Source organism: Heptranchias perlo, chromosome 27, assembly GCF_035084215.1.
Source record: "Heptranchias perlo isolate sHepPer1 chromosome 27, sHepPer1.hap1, whole genome shotgun sequence".
Classification (NCBI taxonomy): domain Eukaryota; kingdom Metazoa; phylum Chordata; class Chondrichthyes; order Hexanchiformes; family Hexanchidae; genus Heptranchias; species Heptranchias perlo.
In genome coordinates this window covers 40652513-40670815 of record NC_090351.1, presented here as the reverse complement: position 1 = coordinate 40670815, position 18303 = coordinate 40652513, and the positions used below count along the sequence as shown (strand labels likewise).

General features: G+C 47.6%; 1 protein-coding gene across 3 annotated transcripts in view; it reads right to left on the bottom strand.

Moving 5' to 3' along the window:
* Positions 1 to 18303, bottom strand: part of tfeb (transcription factor EB) — a 96918-nt gene that overhangs the window by 40775 nt on the left and 37840 nt on the right. Inside the window, exon 1 of one of the 3 annotated variants that reach the window (XM_068007748.1) lies at positions 13657 to 13861. The exons of the other annotated variants lie outside the window; for them this stretch is intronic. The gene's annotated coding sequence lies outside the window, so the exon portion shown is untranslated. Of the gene's footprint in view, positions 1 to 13656; positions 13862 to 18303 lie in introns of those variants that run through there. 3 annotated transcript variants of the gene reach the window in all.

The window sequence follows — 18303 nt, the reverse complement described above, 5'->3', positions numbered from 1 at the left end:
CCATCTGCTCAGTGGAGCAGTTTAAAATTGGACACGACCGGATCCCATTGGGTACGTAATCCCAGGCATCTTAACTGCTCGGTTTCTGCATGGTTTGTAGGGTTAAAATCCCCCTCCCCCAATGTCTCAGTTCATAAATGACAAACAGTTACTTTGGTGGGACACCAAATGACTGAATGATACAGCACAGAAGGAGGCCATTCGGCCCATCGTGCTTGTGCCGGCTCTTTGAAAGAGCTATCCAATTAGTCCCACTCACCTGCTCTTTCCCCATAGGCTCGCTAATTTTTTTCCCTTCAAGCCTTATCCAATTCCCTTTTGAGATTTACTCTTGAACCTGATTCCGGCAGCGCATTCCAGATCGTAACTACTCGCAGCTTAACAAAAACGCTGCCACCTGTGGACCAAACCCCCAGTGAGAGTCGATGCAGGAGTCAGCACGTGGGAGGAGGAAGAACATTCGGAGGGGTGGGGGGGAGGGGGAGGTGGAGGGGGAGGGAGGGGAGTGAAGGGGACTCAGGGTGAGCTGGTAAACCTGAAAGTTTTTGTGCTAAAACCTTGAGCATGGAGAGACATTTTGGTAGGAAGAACGAGGAGAGGTAATGAAAACTAGAGGGCACAACTAGTGTACAGGAACAGAGAGATCTGGGGGTAAGGGGCATAAATTGTTGAAGGTGGCAGGGCAGGTTGAGAAAGTGGTTAAAAAAGCCTACGGGATCCTGGGCTTTATAAATAGAGGCATCGAGTACAAAAGCAAGGAAGTTATGTTGAACCTTTATAATGTGGAGATGCCGGTGATGGACTGGGGTTGACAATTGTAAACAATTTTACAACACCAAGTTATAGTCCAGCAATTTTATTTTCAAAATAAAATTGCTGAACCTTTATAAAACACAGGTTTGACCACAATTGGAGTATTTTTCCAGTTCTGGGCACTGCACTTTAGGAAAGATGTGAAGGCCTTAGAGAGGGTGCAGAAGAGATTTACTAGAATGATTCCAGGGATGAGGGACTTTAGTTACGTGGATAGACTGGAGAAGCTGGGGTTGTTCTCCTTGGAACAGAGACGGTTGCGAGGAGATTTGATAGAGGTATTCAAAATCATGAAGGGTCCAGACAGAGTAGATAGAGAGAAACTGTTCCCATTGGCGGAAGGGTCAAGAACCAGAGGACATAGATTTAAGGTGAATGGCAAAAGTACCAAAGACGACATGAGGAAAACTTTTTTTTAACACAGCGAGTGGTTATGATCTGGAATGCGCTGCCCGAGGGGGTGGTGGAGGCAGATTCAATCGTGGCCTTCAAAAGCGAACTGGATAAATACTTGAAAGGAAAAATTTGCAGGGTTACGGGGTTAGGGCGGGGGACTGGGACTAGCTGGATTGCTCTTGCATAGAGCCAGCACGCACTCGCTGGGCCAAATGGCCTCCTTCCATGCTGTAACCTTCCTACGGTTCCACGATTCTAAGTCTTGCTCGGTATTCTCGATCTGAGCCGCATCAAACAAGGAGGCGTCTCGAAGGAGGCGGTGACATCCCCCAGCAATGGGTGGAAAATTCAGAAGCAAGAGTCACATCTGGGCAGTGGCTGGAACTTCCCCGTGGCTGGTGACAGAGGGCATTTCTAGGAGCCAGTAGATAACAGTCTCCTCACCTCTCACCTGCAGGTATCAGGACAGGTGGACAGAGAGAAGCAATTTAAAAATATACAAACGTTAAAAGGGATCCAAAAAATGCTTTCCATAAAAAAATGAATATTGTGTAAAATGCCCAGCCTAATTTTTTTATATTTCATAATCTGTTAGTAGGTTGTTCGCTCATCAGTTACCTCTTTCTGAAAGTAGTTAATGGAGGTTCAAAACTTTGAGGGGTTTTGATAGAGTAAATAAGGAGAAACTGTTTCCAGTGGCAGGAGGGTCGGTAACCAGAGGACACAGATTTAAGATAATTGGCAAAAGAACCAGAGGGGAGATGAGGAGAATTTTTTTACGCAGCGAGTTGTGATGATCTGGAACGCGCTGCCTGAAAGGGCAGTGGAAGCAGATTCAATAATAACTTTCAAAAGGAAAAGATTACAGGGATATGAGGAAAGCGCAAGGGAGTGGGACTAATTAGATAGCTCTTTCAAAGAAGTGGCACAGGCACGATGGGCCGAATGGCCTCCCCGTGTTGTATGATTCGATGATTCTAGGAAAATGCACTTCTCCAACCCAATTGTACCAGTTCTGTTGAAGGGTGACACAAAATATGTTAACTCTATCTCGTAAGTGAGGTAGATTAGATTATTGGGAAGAGCAGGAACATGCAATGAGAACAGGCCATTTGGCTGATTGATTCCCCCTTCTTTCTGACAGGTACAGTTATCACTAGGATCATAACCTTCGCACTCTCACCTCCGAGTCAGAAGGTCATGTGTTCAAGCCCCACTCATGGACTTTAGCACAAGATGCAGGCTGACATTTCATTGCAGGACTGAGGGACTGCCACATTGTCAGATGTGATGTAACACCAATGCCCTGTCTGCTGTTCTTTTGGATGTCAAAGTGCCCACAGTATTATTCAAAGAGTTCTCTCGGTGTCCTGGCCAACATTCTTCCCTCAACCGACACCACCAAAACTATATTAATTGGTCATTCATCTCATTGTTGTTTATGGCACATTGCTGTGTCCAAAATGGCTGTAACATTCCCTGACCTAATGGTGACTGGACTTCAAAGCAATTGTACGTGGACTGGACAGGATGTTTCTGAGATATGTAATAAGGTGCTATCGAAAGTACTGAGGGAGTGCTGCACTTTCCGAGGTGCCATCTTTCAGATGAGATGTTAAACTGAGGCCCCGTCTGCCCTCTCAGGTGGACATAAAAGATCCCACGGCCACTATTTGGAGAAGAGCAGGGGAGCTCTCCCCGGTGACATGGCCGATATTTATCGCTCAACAAACTCCGGTAAAACAGATTATCTGGTCATTATCACATTGCTGTTTGTGGGATCTTGCTGTGTGCAAATTGGCTGCCGCATTTCCTACATTACAACAGCAACTACACTTCAAAAGTATTTCATTGGCTGTAAAGCACTTTGTTATGATCTGAGGTGGTGAATATAAATGCAAGTCCTTTCTTTTACTTCCTTATTTAACTCGTCTGCTTTCTTTTTCAACCTTGGTGGAGTGATGTTCTGCTCTTCTCCATAATAAAAAGAAAAAAAAATCTACATTATCCATCATTTAAAATCTGGGTTACATCCCCTCAATCATTCTTCTGCTCAGCTTCTCCTCATAACTGGGAATCTCAAAGGCAGGTTTCTGAACCTTCTTCCATGAATCAATGGCAGAAAGCCCAAAACAGAATACAAAACTTCCAGCATGGCCTCACTAATGAGTTACATAGGGTTAAAATAAACTATTATGGCTTTATAATCAAACTCCCCAGAAGTGTAACCCAACACTTGACGTGTCTTCTTGACAACTGCCTGACAATTGACTCGATACTTTCACTGAATCGTCACACCCAAGTACATTTCATTTCTGCCTTTGTCCTTTAACAGCCCTCCATTGTGTGCACGAGTTTCACGTTCCCTCCACCAATAACCGTTTGAATTGCATCTATCTGCATTGAGTTCCATGTGCAATTCATCAATCCATCTGCATAATTTCTCAATACCCCTTTGAAAGGACTCACTGGTAAGTTTCCTCAGTGCACCTGTGTATAATTGTGTCTGGAACGATTTTAAACAACTTTTAAGTGAAGAATTGGCTTGAAATTTTATCTCAGCGCAGAGACCACGAATGAAAATATTGGCATTGATCTTGGTGGTTTGTAGTCGTTCCTGATACAGTCAGGGCGAGAGTGCAGATCGTAATCAGACTCGATCTGGCGCTTTTCCTACAACGGCAGCAGGTACAATGTCCGCCATTCATTTCTTCCCACACTGTTAACCGGGGCCCTGAACACCCTCTCTACGCTAGACAGCAATTTAAACGCACTTCTTCCAATCTAGGAAACAGTGTTTACATCTCACAGGGTAGGTCGCCTCGATAATGGGGAGATCAAGCACACTTTGCCAACTAACCATTGTCGTTCTGCCCATAACTGCCGCTCACCCCACCAGCGTCCCCTCCCCTTCTTATTGCACTCTTTTATTCTTGGCCTCCTATTCTGTCCCAATCGAGCACAATGCCAACTCCAGCAAGAACATCTCATCTTACTCTTCAGTCCTCTGGTCTGAGTGCTGACTTTAGTTGTCTTCCCCATTCTCTTGCTGGATTCTTCCACTGGGTGTTATCCATACCTGCTGTTGCCCCATCCATCCTGGAGCTATACCTGACTCACCCATTTTTCCATCTTGGACTTTGTCCCTGTCTCGGGCAGCCAATGTGTTGGGTACCAGTATTTTATATCTCTCTCCAGCATTTCAAAATCTGTTGATAGGCTATTCCCCCACGAGCTGCACTAAAGGAACTCACGTGAGTCATTAAACTATCTTCCTCTTTCAGACACTGATTGTCCTGCTGTGCATTTCCAGAGTTCTCCATTTTCACTTAAGTTGATGTCGCAGCATCGGTGAGTTGTTACATCATCCATGCTATTGAGCTGATCGAGGAGATCTGAACGAACGGTCAGAGAGTAAACATAACGCCTAGAAACAGGCCTCACTCTGGGCAGCACACATTGTCCTACAGCGAAGCCCTCAACTCCAATTTATATTCACCAAAGGAACAAATGATCTCTCAAGATCCTTCTTCGTCGCTGGGTCAATATCCCAGAACTCCCTCCCTAACAGCACTGTGGGAGAACCTTCACCACACGGACTGCAGCGGTTCAAGAAGGCGGCCCACCACCACCTTCTCAAGGGGCATCAAGGGACGGCCAATAAATGCCGGCCTTTCCAGCAACGCCCACATCCCGAGAATGAATTTTTTTAAAAATGAGTCTCACCAGTCCACCAATGGCACAGCTGGTAAATTCAGGGTAGAACTGAACTGTCCTGACCTGGAAGGTCCAAGATTCAAGCCCAACTCTGGCCTGAGTTGCCTGCTGTAATTGGCCTCAACTCCACTGGGCTAAGAAAGAGGGGAAACAAAATCAGCCAGGGTTGTCGCTCCTGATCACTATCCAGTGACTCCTATGTGTGTGTTACTGTCGGGGACAACATGACTTTCCTCGAACGTTCTTCCCATGAATAACCTGGCACTATTCAAAGAAGAGCAGGGGAGTTCTCCCCGGTGTCCTGGGCAATATTTATCCCTCAGCCAACATCAGTGAAACAGATTATCTGGTCATAATCACATTGCTGTTTGTGGGATCTTGCTGTGCACAAATTGGCTGCCGCGCTTCCTTACATTACAACAGTGACTACACTTCAAAAATTACTTCATTGGCTGTGAGGTGCTTTGGGACATCCCGAGGTCATGAAAGGTGCTATAGAAATGCACGATCTTTCATTCTTTTAATTAATTACAAGTGACAGCATTAGTAAGTTAGATGATGCCAAGTTTGAGTTTTAAAAGCCTGCAAATTGCAGTAAGAAGGAAAGTAAGGAGTTAAACAGTTTTGAGATCCTAGGAAATGTGTGGGAGTAGGAGATCCTGTGACAAGTTTGATGCAAAGGGAGAAGGAAGAGTGAGTAGGTTTGTACACTTCAAGCTTAAGCAGAACAAGAGAGGACAGCGCACAGGAGCACTGACCATAGTCGAGTGGATAAAATAGACAAGAAAATTTGCTAAGAGTGAGAGAATGGAGGTTGGAGATAAAGGAAGACAATTAAATAAATACAATAAATTTTTAAAAAATAAATCACTGGCGTTAGATTGGAATTCGGCTTCTGTGAAACTGTGAGAATCCCCAAACAGCACCAAGCACCGAATAGTTTCTGGCCTATCAGGTTTTTGCAACACTTCCTCTTTTCAAATCAGTGAAACCTTTTTTTAGCCCACATCGCACTGAGAGAGGGAGCTGTGTTACAGCGATAACCAGCAATATCAAAACGGGGGGGGGAAATCAAATTTTAAAAAAACTAAAGAGGGTGGCAGATGCACCTGATGAAAGAATGACTGAGGAAATATAACTCCTCTTTTCTCATACAGGAAACAAAGTTATTTGAATACAGCAAAGAAACATTTAGCCTTTGGGGGATAAAGTGGGGGAAACTGGGTGTCGAGCGGGTTAGAACAGGGGTGTCCTGGTTAAGTCATTGCGAGCCGCACAAGTACATATCACCGAGCCTCGGAGATTAGTTTAAATCCCTGTTCCCAAGCGTTCCCAGATTTCTCAATTGCCGATCCTAACAGATCTTGGTGTTCCGATTTAGGATTTATCCACCAATGAGGCAGCATCTCCAGTTCCATCAAATTATAGCAGGGCAATGAGGATTGAGTTGACTGGGCTTCATGGGTTAGGGGCTACATCCAAAACACTCTCCTGTCTGTGACCTCAGTTGGCATCCAGCCCTAATGGATGAGAGGAGTCTCCAATCTATCCTGGCTCCCAGGCTCCAACTTGAAATCTCTGTAACCTCCTCCAACCCGATAACCCTCCAAGATCTCTGTGCTCCTCCAATTCTGGTCTCTTGTGTGGAGAGAGCTTTACTCTGTATCTAACCCGTGCTGTACCTGCCCTGGGAGTGTTTGATGGGACAGTGTAGAGGGAGCTTTACTCTTTTTTTTTTATTTGTTCATGGGATGTGGGCGTCGCTGGCATTTATTTCCCATCCCAAATTGCCCTTGAGAAGGTGGTGGTGAGCTGCCTTCTTGAACCGCTGCAGTCCGTGTGGTGAAGGTTCTCCCACAGTCCTGTTAGGAAGGGAGTTCCAGGATTTGGACTCAGCGACAATGAAGGAGCAGCGATATATTTCCAAGTCGGGATGGTGTGTGACTTGGAGGGGAACGTGCAGGTGGTGGTGTTCCCACGAGCCTGCTGCTCTTGTCCTTCTCGGTGGTAGAGGTCGCAGGTTTGGGAGGTGCTGTCGAAGAAGCCTTGGCGAGTTGCTGCAGTGCATCCTGTGGATGGTACACACTGTAGCCACGGTGCGCCGGTGGTGAAGGGAGTGAATGTTTCAGGTGGTGGATGGGGTGCCAATCAAGTGGGCTGCTTTGTCCTGGATGGTGTTGAGCTTCTTGAGTGTTGTTGGAGCTGCACTCATCCAAGCAAGTGGAGAGTATTCCAATACACTCCTGACTTGTGCCTTGTAGATGGTGGAAAGGCTTTGGGGAGTCAGGAGGTGAGTCACTCGTCGCAGAATACCCAGCCTCTGACCTGCTCTTTAACCACAGTATTTACGTGGCTGGTCCAGTTAAGTTTCTGGTCAATGGTGACCCCCAGGATATTGATGGTGGGGGATTCGGCGATGGTAATGCCTTTGAATGTCAAGGGGAGGTGGTTAGACTCTCTCTTGTTGGAGATGGTCATTGCCTGGCACTTGTCTGGCGTGAATGTTACTTGCCAATTATCAGCCCAAACATGGATATTGTCCAGGTCTTGCTGCATGCGGGCACGGACTGTTTCATTATTTGAGGGGTTGCGAATGGAACTGAACATCCCCATTTCTGGCCTCATGATGGAGGGAAGGTCATTGATAAAGCAGCTGAAGATGGCTGGGCCTAGGACACTGCCACTGGAGAGTTTTCCCCCTGATTCCCATTGACTTCAACTTTACTCGGGCTCCTTGGTGCCACACTCGGTCAAATGCTGCCTTGATGTCAAGGGCAGTCACTCGCACCTCACCTTTGGAATTCAGCTCTTTTATCCATGTTTGGACCAAGGCTGTAATGAGGTCTGGAGCCGAGTGGTCCTGGTGGAACCCAAACTGAGCATCGGTGAGCAGGTTATTGGCGAGTAAGTGCCACTTGATAGCACTGTCGATGACACCTTCCATCACTTTGCTGATGATTGAGAGTAGACTGATGGGCCAGTAATTGGCCGAATTGAATTTGTCCTGCATTTTGTGGATAGGACATGCCTGGGCAATTTTCCATATTGTCGGGTAGATGCCAGTGTTGTAGCTGTACTGGAACAGTTTGGCTGGAGGCGCAGCTAGTTCTGGAGCTCTGTCTATAGCATGTTGCTTCTACTGTTTAGCATGCATGTAGTCCTGTGTTGTAGCTTCACCAGGTTGGCACCTCATTTTTAGGTACACCTGGTGCTGCTCCTGGCATGCTCTTCTACACTCCTCATTGAACCACGGTTGATCCCCTGGTTTTGTTGGTAATGGTAGAGTGAGGAATATGCCGGGCCATGAGATTACAGATTGTGCTGGAATACAATTCTGCTGCTGCTGATGGCCCACAGCACCTCATGGATGCCCAGTTTTGAGCTGCTCGATCTGTTCTGAATCTATCCCATTTAGCATGGTGGTAGTGCCACACAACACATTGGATGGTGTCCTCAGTGCAAAGACGGGACTTCGTCTCCATGAGGACTGTGCGGTGGTCACTCCTATCAAACTGTCATGGACAGATGCATTTGCGACAGGTAGATTGGTGAGGACGAGGTCAAGTAAATTTTTCTCTTGTGTTAGTTCGCTCACCACCTGCCGCAGGCCCAGTCTGGCAGCTATGTCCTTCAGGACTCGGCCAGCTCGGTCAGTAGTGGTGCTACAGAGTCACTCTTGGTGATAGACATTGAAGTCCCCCACCCAGAGTACATTCTGTGCCCTTGCTACCCTCAGTGCTTCCTCCAAGTCGTGTTCAACATAGAGGAGGGCTGATTCATCAGCTGAGGGAGGGCGGTAGGGGTAATCAGTAGGAGGTTTCCTTGCCCATGTTTGACCTAATGTCATGAGGTTTCATGGGGTCCAGAGTTAATGTTGAGGACTCCCAGGGCCACTGCCTCCTGACGGTATATCACTGTACCGCCACCTCTGGTCGGTGTGTCCTGGCGGTGACTCAGGACATACCCAGGGATGGTGATGGAAGATTCTGGGTCGTTGGCTGAAAGCTATGATTCTGTGAGTATGGCTATGTCAGGCTGTTGCTTGACTAGTCTGTGGGACAGCTCTCCCAATTTTGGCACAAGTCCCCAGATGTTAGTGAGGAGGACTTTGCAGGGTTGACTGGGCTTGGTTTGCCTTTGTCGTGTCCGGTGCCTAGTGATCCAATACTCTGTATCTAACCCGTGCTGTACCTGCCCTGGGAGTGTTTGATGGGACAGTGTAGAGGGAGCTTTACGCTGTATCTAACCCATGCTGTACCTGCCCTGAGAGTGTTTGATGGGACAGTGTAGAGGGAGCTTTACTCTGTATTTAACCCATGCTGTACCTGCCCTGGGAGCGTTTGATGGGACAGTGTAGAGGGAGCTTTACTCTGTATCTAACCCGTGCTGTACCTGCCCTGGCAGTGTTTGATGGGACAGTGTAGAGGGAGCTTTACTCTGTATCTAACCCATGCTGTACCTGCCCTAGGAGTGTTTGATGGGACAGTGTAGAGGGAGCTTTACTCTGTATCTAACCCATGCTGTACCTGCCCTGGGAGTGTATGATGGGACAGTGTAGAGGGAGCTTTACTCTGTATTTAACCCATGCTGTACCTGCCCTGGGAGCGTTTGATGGGACAGTGTAGAGGGAGCTTTACTCTGTATCTAACCCGTGCTGTACCTGCCCTGGCAGTGTTTGATGGGACAGTGTAGAGGGAGCTTTACTCTGTATCTAACCCGTGCTGTACCTGCCCTGGGAGTGTATGATGGGACAGTGTAGAGGGAGCTTTACTCTGTACCTGCCCTGAGAGTGTTTGATGCTGACATTGGATGGAAGATTGCTATTCCCAGTACTAACAATCCTCACCTTGGGAAGCATAAGGGTACATTAAAAAAATTTACATTTAAAAAAAATCAGTAAATGTTTAATTTTAAGCAAAATGCATTTGAGCACAAAGATTTCACTCATCTTTTCAGAATTTACAAAGAGCAGATTGCAGCGAGAGGCAACAACGACAAAAATGACCAATTCGTCAGTTCGACCCTGATGGTTGCTGGGAGCAGGCAAGAGACAGTTCTCGACACCAACGGGCAAATCGCAACTTTCCCACAGCTCAATGTGGCCACTGGTACCTCTCCCTCAGTGACTTTACCTTTGATTTTCTGCGTATAATTTTTCAGGCAACAACACAGGCTATTGGAAAGAGAACAGACTTGCATTTATATAGCACCTTTCACGACCTCAGGACGTCCCAAAGCGCTTTACAGCCAATAAAGTACTTTTTCTTTTGAAGTGTAGTCACTGTTGCAATGTACAAAACGCAACAGCCAATTTACGCACAGCAAGATCCCACAAACAGCAGTGAGATAATGAGCAGATAATCTGTTTTAGTGATGTTGATTGAGGGGTAAACACAGCCCCGTGGAAGACAAGTGTGCGCGGTGTGAAAAGCTGCTTCCGTATTTCAACGTTTACCTCAACTGTCGCCAACATCTACCCGTCTCCTCAGTGAGGTACAGACAGGAATCTCCTGGACCTCATCACCATACTGTGCTGAGTTAGCCGGTGTCTCCCGAGATACTTGATTCGCTGTTGACGCATGAGTGCTAATGGCTCTCTGTACCTTTCCCAAGTGGCTACTCTTCACACGTCGGCCAAGACAGTGGCTGCCAGCTGGCTATTCAACTGTGGAGGACATCACAGCTGAGCCCGCTCCTACATTTGCCCACACCCATACACCTATTTTCCCAGCAGGAGTCACTGGACAGTGAGAAGATGTGGGAACGTTGCCTGATTCCCCCCCACCCAAGCACGTGGCTAATGAGGACCAATTAAAAGCCCTGACTCTTCCCATGACTGGGGTCAGCTAACTCAGTGCAGGCTGAGGATGGAACCAGGGACCCTTCTCATCGATGTGATTTGAACCACTCAGCTGTTTGGGGAGCTGATGGATTTATACCCAACTGCAAATTACAGCCAGCTCTGAAACTCATTTAGAGTTAAGTGCATTTAAGGGGAAGCTGGATAAACACATGAAGGAGAAAGGAATAGAAGGATATGCTGATAGGGTGAGTTGAAGAGGGGTGGGAGGAGGCTCAGATGGAGCATAAAAACTGGCATAGACCAGCTGGGCCGAATGGCCTGTTTCTGCATTGTACGTTCTGTGTAAATCAAAGTAGATTCTGTGCTCTGGCCCGCGTGCTGGAGCTGGAGCAGAACCCCACGAGGCAAGTCCTTAACATTGACTCCGAACCCCATGAAATCTCATAGCATCAGGTCAAACATGGGCAAGGAAACCTCCTGCTGATTACCACCTACCGCCCTCCCTCAGCTGATGAATCAGTCCTCCTCCATGTTGAGCACCACTTGGAGGAAGCACTGAGGGTAGCAAAGGCACAGAATGTACTCTGGGTGGGGGACTTCAATGTCCATCACCAAGAGTGGCTCGGTAGCACCACTACTGACCGAGCTGGCCGAGTCCTGAAGGATGCAGCTGCCAGACTGGGCCTGCGGCAGGTGGTGAGCGAACCAACACGAGGGAAAAACCTAATTGACCTCGTCCTCACCAATCTACCTGTCCCAGATGCATCTGTCCATGACAGTATTGGTAGGAGTGACGAAGTCCCATCTTCACACTGAGGACACCATCTAATGTGTTGTGTGGCACTATCACTGGGCTAAATGGGATAGATTCAGAACAGATCCAGCAGCTCAAAACTGGGCATCCATGAGGCGCTGTGGGCCATCAGCAGCAGAATTGTATTCCAGCACAATCTGTAACCTCATGGCCCGGCATATTCCTCACTCTACCATTACCAAGAAGCTAGGGGAACAACCATGGTTCAATGAGGAGTGTAGAAGAGCATGCCAGGAGCAGCACCAGGCGTACCTAAACATGAGGTGACATGTTGCTTCCGCTGTTTAGCATGCATGTAGTCCTGAGTTGTAGCTTCACCACCTGTCGACAGTGCTATCAAGCGGCACTTACTCACCAATAACCTGCTCACCGATGCTCAGTTTGGGTTCCGCCAGGACCACTCGGCTCCAGACCTCATTACAGCCTTGGTCCAAACATGGACAAAAGAGCTGAATTCCAGAGGTGAGGTGAGAGTGACTGCCCTTGACATCAAGGCAGCATTTGACCGAGTGTGGCACCAAGGAGCCCTAGTAAAATTGAAGTCAATGGGAATCAGGGGGAAAACTCTCCAGTGGCTGGAGTCATACCTAGCACAAAGGAAGATGGTAGTGGTTGTTGGAGGCCAATCATCTCAGCCCCAGGACATTGCTGCAGGAGTTCCTCAGGGCAGTGTCCTAGGCCCAACCATCTTCAGCTGCTTCATCAATGACCTTCCCTCCATCATGAGGTCAGAAATGGGGATGTTCGCTGATGATTGCACAGTGTTCAGTTCCATTCGCAACCCCTCAAATAATGAAGCAGTCCGTGCCCGCATGCAGCAAGACCTGGACAACATCCAGGCTTGGGCTCATAAGTGGCAAGTAACATTCACGCCAGACAAGTGCCAGGCAATGACCATCTCCAACAAGAGAGAGTCTAACCACCTCCCCTTGACATTCAACGGCATTACCATCGCCGAATCCCCCACCATCAACATTCTGGGGGTCACCGTTGACCAGAAACTTAACTGGACCAGCCACGTAAATACTGTGGCTACAAGAGCAGGTCAGAGGCTGGGTATTCTGTGGCGAGTGACTCACCTCCTGACTCCCCAAAGCCTTTCCACCATCTACAAGGCACAAGTCAGGAGTGTGATGGAATACTCTCCACTTGCCTGGATGAGTGCAGCTCCAACAACACTCAAGAAGCTCAACACCATCCAGGACAAAGCAGCCCACTTGATTGGCACCCCATCCACCACCCGAAACATTCACTCCCTTCACCACCAGCACACCGTGGCTGCAGTGTGTACCATCCACAGGATGCACTGCAGCAACTCGCCAAGGCTTCTTCGACAGTACCTCCCAAACCCGACCTCTACCACCTAGAAGGACAAGGGCAGCAGGCACATGGGAACAACACCACCTGCACGTTCCCCTCCAAGTCACACACCATCCCGACTTGGAAATATATCGCCGTTCCTTCATCGTCGCTGGGTCAAAATCCTGGAACTCCCTTCCTAACAGCACTGTGGGAGAACCTTCAGCACAAGGACTGCAGCGGTTCAAGAAGGCGGCTCACCACCACCTTCTCAAGGGCAATTAGGGATGGGCAATAAATGCCGACCTCACCAGCGACGTCCACATCCCATGAATGAATTTTTTAAAAAGTGGAACGGTTTAATAATGATATGTGCTCCACGTACATGTGCATTTGCTGATCTGCCAAGCAAGTGGTCAGTGATTGCACACATGATGCGGGGAGGGGAGAGGTGCGGAAATAGTCCCACAGACAGGTCAATATTTGCATACACCGCCTTGTCTCCCTGATGCTCTGGCCAATATTTATCCCTCAACCAACACCAAAAAACAGATTATCTGGTCATTATCACATTGCTGTTTGTGGGATCTTGCTATGCGCAAATTTGCTGCCGCGTTTCCTTACAATACAACGGTAACTAGACTTCAAAAGTACTTAATTGGTTGTAAAGCGCTTTGGGACATCCTGAGGTCGTGAAAGGCGCTATAGAAATGCAAGATCTTTCATTCTAAATTGGAAAATCAACTTTAGCTCAGTGCTGCTTTGCATTATCAGATAAAGAGAAGCAGTTAAAAGTCACAAACTGAACAATTACCTCCTTTATGCTGCAGGGACTGACGCTTTCAGTGTTGTGTCCCTCTCCTCGACATTTCTCTCTTGTGTAACTCTGTCTCTCTGCAGTGTCCAGCGACTGCAAGAGAAACGTTCAGGGAGTGTAATTCACGGAGCTGGGAACGAAGAGGCTCACAGTCTCCTTTCTGTGTCTTCCCCAAAGACAAATTAGTCGTGGCGATGCTGTGCAAGGTCACGGGAAGTTTTGAAGTTATGAAATCGCTCAGCGCCTTCCCTCTTCTTGAAACGCCACAACAGATCAGTCGAAGCCCTGACACCACACATCAAAGGAAGCCCAAGGATCCGTGATGTCACGTTTAACTCCTCCTGTGCTGAGGTGCCAGCAATTCCTTCGCACTCACAAACCAGTAGAGCCTTTCACTGCTTGCACTGTTCAGAAAAACTGTGCATTTATTTTTTTTGGGTGAAGTGTTAGCCCCACCCTAAGAGGGAGGTGGGGTTACTGTCAGCCACGGCCTGATCTAACTGCCAATCAAAACACTTGAAGAGTGCATTGAAGGGGGCAAGAGGCGAGGGAGAGGCGTGGAGTGTGGGCCAGGTCAGAGTTATCATGGTACAGCCAGAGTGCATCACAGGATTATTTTGCTTTTTAAGGATCTATTTTTAACTGGACAACATTTGCATGGCAGCAGCCAGGTGAGCTCACTCGAGTGTTGACAGTGTCAACATGTTTCAACATGAGGAGAAGAGGGGCATTCTGGGAGAAGTCGGCTCAGTCACCTCCACTGAACAGTGGGTAGCAGAAGAACTGGTGTCGAGGAGCAGTTAAACCTGAAACACTGTGAGGAGGGCAAGCAAGTTGACTAGGAGGAGGATCGAGCTACTGCAGCTGCTGGAGGCACGAAGTCACAGCCAACAGGTAAGTGATTGGCTGGTGACTGGTAAGTAGTTTTTCTTTCCTTTTTTTTTTCTTGACATTGTAGTTGTTGTTAAGCTAACTTAAGGGTTAAGTCATGGCAGGAGATCCCAGACCCGTGTCATGTTCCTCTTGTGGGATGTGGGAATTCAGGGATCCTTCCTGTGTCCCTGATTCCTTCACCTGCGGGAAGTGTGTCCAGCTGCAGCTACTGTTTGACCGCTTGACGGCTCTGGAGCTGCGGATGGACTCACTTTGGGGCATCCGCGATGCTGAGGAAGTCGTGGATAGCACGTTCAGTGAGTTGGTCACACCACAGATAAAAATTACTGAGGGAGACAGTGAATGGGTGACCAACAGACAGAGGAAGAGTAGAAAGGCAGTGCAGGGGTCCCCTGCGGTCATCTCCCTCCAAAACAGGTATACTGTTTTGGATACTGTTGGGGGAGATGGCTCACCAGGGGAAGGTGACAGCGGCCAGGTTCATGGCACCGTGGCTGGCTCTGCTGCACAGGAGGGCAGGAAAAAGAGTGGCAGAGCTATAGTGATAGGGGACTCGATTGTAAGGGGAATAGACAGGCGTTTCTGCGGACGCAACCGAGACTCCAGGATGGTATGTTGCCTCCCTGGTGCAAGGGTCAGGGATGTCTCGGAGCGGCTGCAGGACATTCTGGAGGGGGAGGGTGAACAGCCAGTTGTCGTGGTGCATATAGGTACCAACGATATAGGTAAAAAACGGGATGAGGTCCTACAAGCTGAATTTAGGGAGTTAGGAGTTAAACTAAAAAGTAGGACCTCAAAGGTAGTAATCTCAGGATTGCTACCAGTGCCACGGGTTAGTCAGAGTAGGAATGACAGGATAGCTAGGATGAATACGTGGCTTGAGAGATGGTGCAAGAGGGAGGGATTCAAATTCCTGGGCCATTGGAACCGGTTCTGGGGGAGGTGGGACCAGTACAAATTGGACGGTCTGCATCTGGGCAGGACTGGAACCAATGTCCTAGGGGGAGTGTTTGCCAGTGCTGTTGGGGATGGTTTAAACTAATGTGGCAGGGGGATGGGAACCGATGCAGGAAGTCAGTGGGAAGTAAAGTGGTGACAGAAACAAAAGGCAGTAAGGGAGAGTGTACAGAACATGACCGGACAGATGGTCTGAGAAAGCAGGGCAAAGACCAAGGGAAGTCTAGATTAAACTGCATTTATTTCAATGCAAGAAGTCTGATGGGCAAGGCAGATGAACTCAGGGCATGGATGGGTACATGGGACTGGGATGTTATAGCTATTACTGAAACATGGCTAAGGGAGGGGCAGGACTGGCAGCTCAATGTTCCAGGGTACAGATGCTATAGGAAAGATAGAGCAGGAGGTAAGAGAGGAGGGGGAGTTGCGTTCTTGATTAGGGAGAACATCACGGCAGTAGTGAGAGGGGATATATCCGAGGGTTCGCCCACTGAGTCTATATGGGTAGAACTGAAAAATAAGAAGGGAGAGATCACTTTGATAGGATTGTACTACAGACCCCCAAATAGTCAACGGGAAATTGAGGAGCAAATATGTAAGGAGATTACAGACAGCTGCAAGAAAAATAGGGTGGTAATAGTAGGGGACTTTAACTTTCCCAACATTGACTGGGACAGCCATAGCATTAGGGGCTTGGATGGAGAGAAATTTGTTGAGTGTATTCAGGAGGAATTTCTCATTCAGTATGTGGATGGCCCGACTAGAGAGGGGGCAAAACTTGACCTCCTCTTGGGAAATAAGGAAGGGCAGGTGACAGAAGTGTTAGTGAGGGATCACTTTGGGACCAGTGATCATAATTCCATTAGTTTTAAGATAGCTATGGAGAAGGATAGGTCTGGCCCAAAAGTTAAAATTCTAAATTGGGGAAAGGCCAATTTTGATGGTATTAGACAGGAACTTTCACAAGTTGATTGGGAGAGTCTGTTGGCAGGCAAAGGGACGTCTGGTAAGTGGGAGGCTTTCAAAAGTGTGTTAACCAGGGTTCAGGGTAAGCACATTCCTTATAAAGTGAAGGGCAAGGCTGGTAGAAGTAGGGAACCTTGGATGACTTGGGAGATTGAGGCCCTAGTCAAAAAGAAGAAGGAGGCATATGACATGCATAGGCAGCTGGGATCAAGTGGATCCCTTGAAGAGTATAGAGATTGCCGGAGTAGAGTTAAGAGAGAAATCAGGAGGGCAAAAAGGGGACATGAGATTGCTTTGGCAGATAAGGCAAAGGAGAATCCAAAGAGCTTCTACAAATACATAAAGGGCAAAAGAGTAACTAGGGAGAGAGTAGGGCCTCTTAAGGATCAACAAGGTCATCTATGTGCGGAACCACAAGAGATGGGTGAGATCCTGAATGAATATTTCACATCGGTATTTACGGTTGAGAAAGGCATGGATGTTAGGGAACTTGGGGAAATAAATAGTGATGTCTTGAGGAGTGTACATATTACAGAGAGGGAGGTGCTGGAAGTCTTAACGCGCATCAAGGTAGATAAATCTCCGGGACCTGATGAAATGTATCCCAGGACGTTATGGGAGGTTAGGGAGGAAATTGCGGGTCCCCTAGCAGAGATATTTGAATCATCCACCGCTACAGGTGAGGTGCCTGAAGATTGGAGGGTAGCAAATGTTGTGCCTTTGTTTAAGAAGGGCGGCAGGGAAAAGCCTGGGAACTACAGACCTGTAGTGGGTAAGTTGTTAGAGGGTATTCTGAGAGACAGGATCCACAGGCATTTGGAGAGGCAGGGACTGATTAGGAACAGTCAGCATGGTTTTGTGAGAGGAAAATCATGTCTCACGAATTTGATTGAGTTTTTTGAAGGGGTAACCAAGAAGATAGATGAGGGCTGTGCAGTAGACGTGGTCTACATGGACTTTAGCAAAGCCTTTGACAAGGTATCGCATGGTAGGTTGTTACATAAGGTTAAATCTCACGGGATCCAAGGTGAGGTAGCCAATTGGATACAAAATTGGATTGACGACAGAAGACAGAGGGTGGTTGTAGAGGGTTGTTTTTCAAACTGGAGGCCTGTGACCAGCGGTGTGCCTCAGGGATCGGTGCTGGGTCCGCTGTTATTTGTTATTTATATTAATGATTTGGATGAGAATTTAGGAGGCATGGTTAGTAAGTTTGCAGATGACACCAAGATTGGTGGCATTGTGGACAGTGAAGAAGGTTATCTAGGATTGCAACGGGATCTTGATAAATTGGGCCAGTGGGCCGATGAATGGCAGATGGAGTTTAATTTAGATAAATGTGAGGTGATGCATTTTGGCAGATCGAATCGGGCCAGGACCTACTCCGTTAATGGTAGGGCGTTGGGGAGAGTTATAGAACAAAGAGATCTAGGAGTACAGGTTCATAGCTCCTTGAAAGTGGAGTCACAGGTGGATAGGGTGGTGAAGAAGGCATTCAGCATGCTTGGTTTCATTGGTCAGAACATTGAATACAGGAGTTTGGGATGTCTTGTTGAAGTTGTACAGGACATTGGTAAGGCCACACTTGGAATACTGTGTACAGTTCTGGTCACCCTATTATAGAAAGGATAATATTAAACTAGAAAGAGTGCAGAAAAGATTTACTAGGATGCTACCGGGACTTGATGGTTTGACTTATAGGGAGAGGTTGGATAGACTGAGACTTTCTTCCCTGGAGAGTAGGAGGTTTAGGGGTGATCTTATAGAAGTCTATAAAATAATGAGGGGCATAGATAAGGTAGATAGTCCAAATCTTTTCCCAAAGGT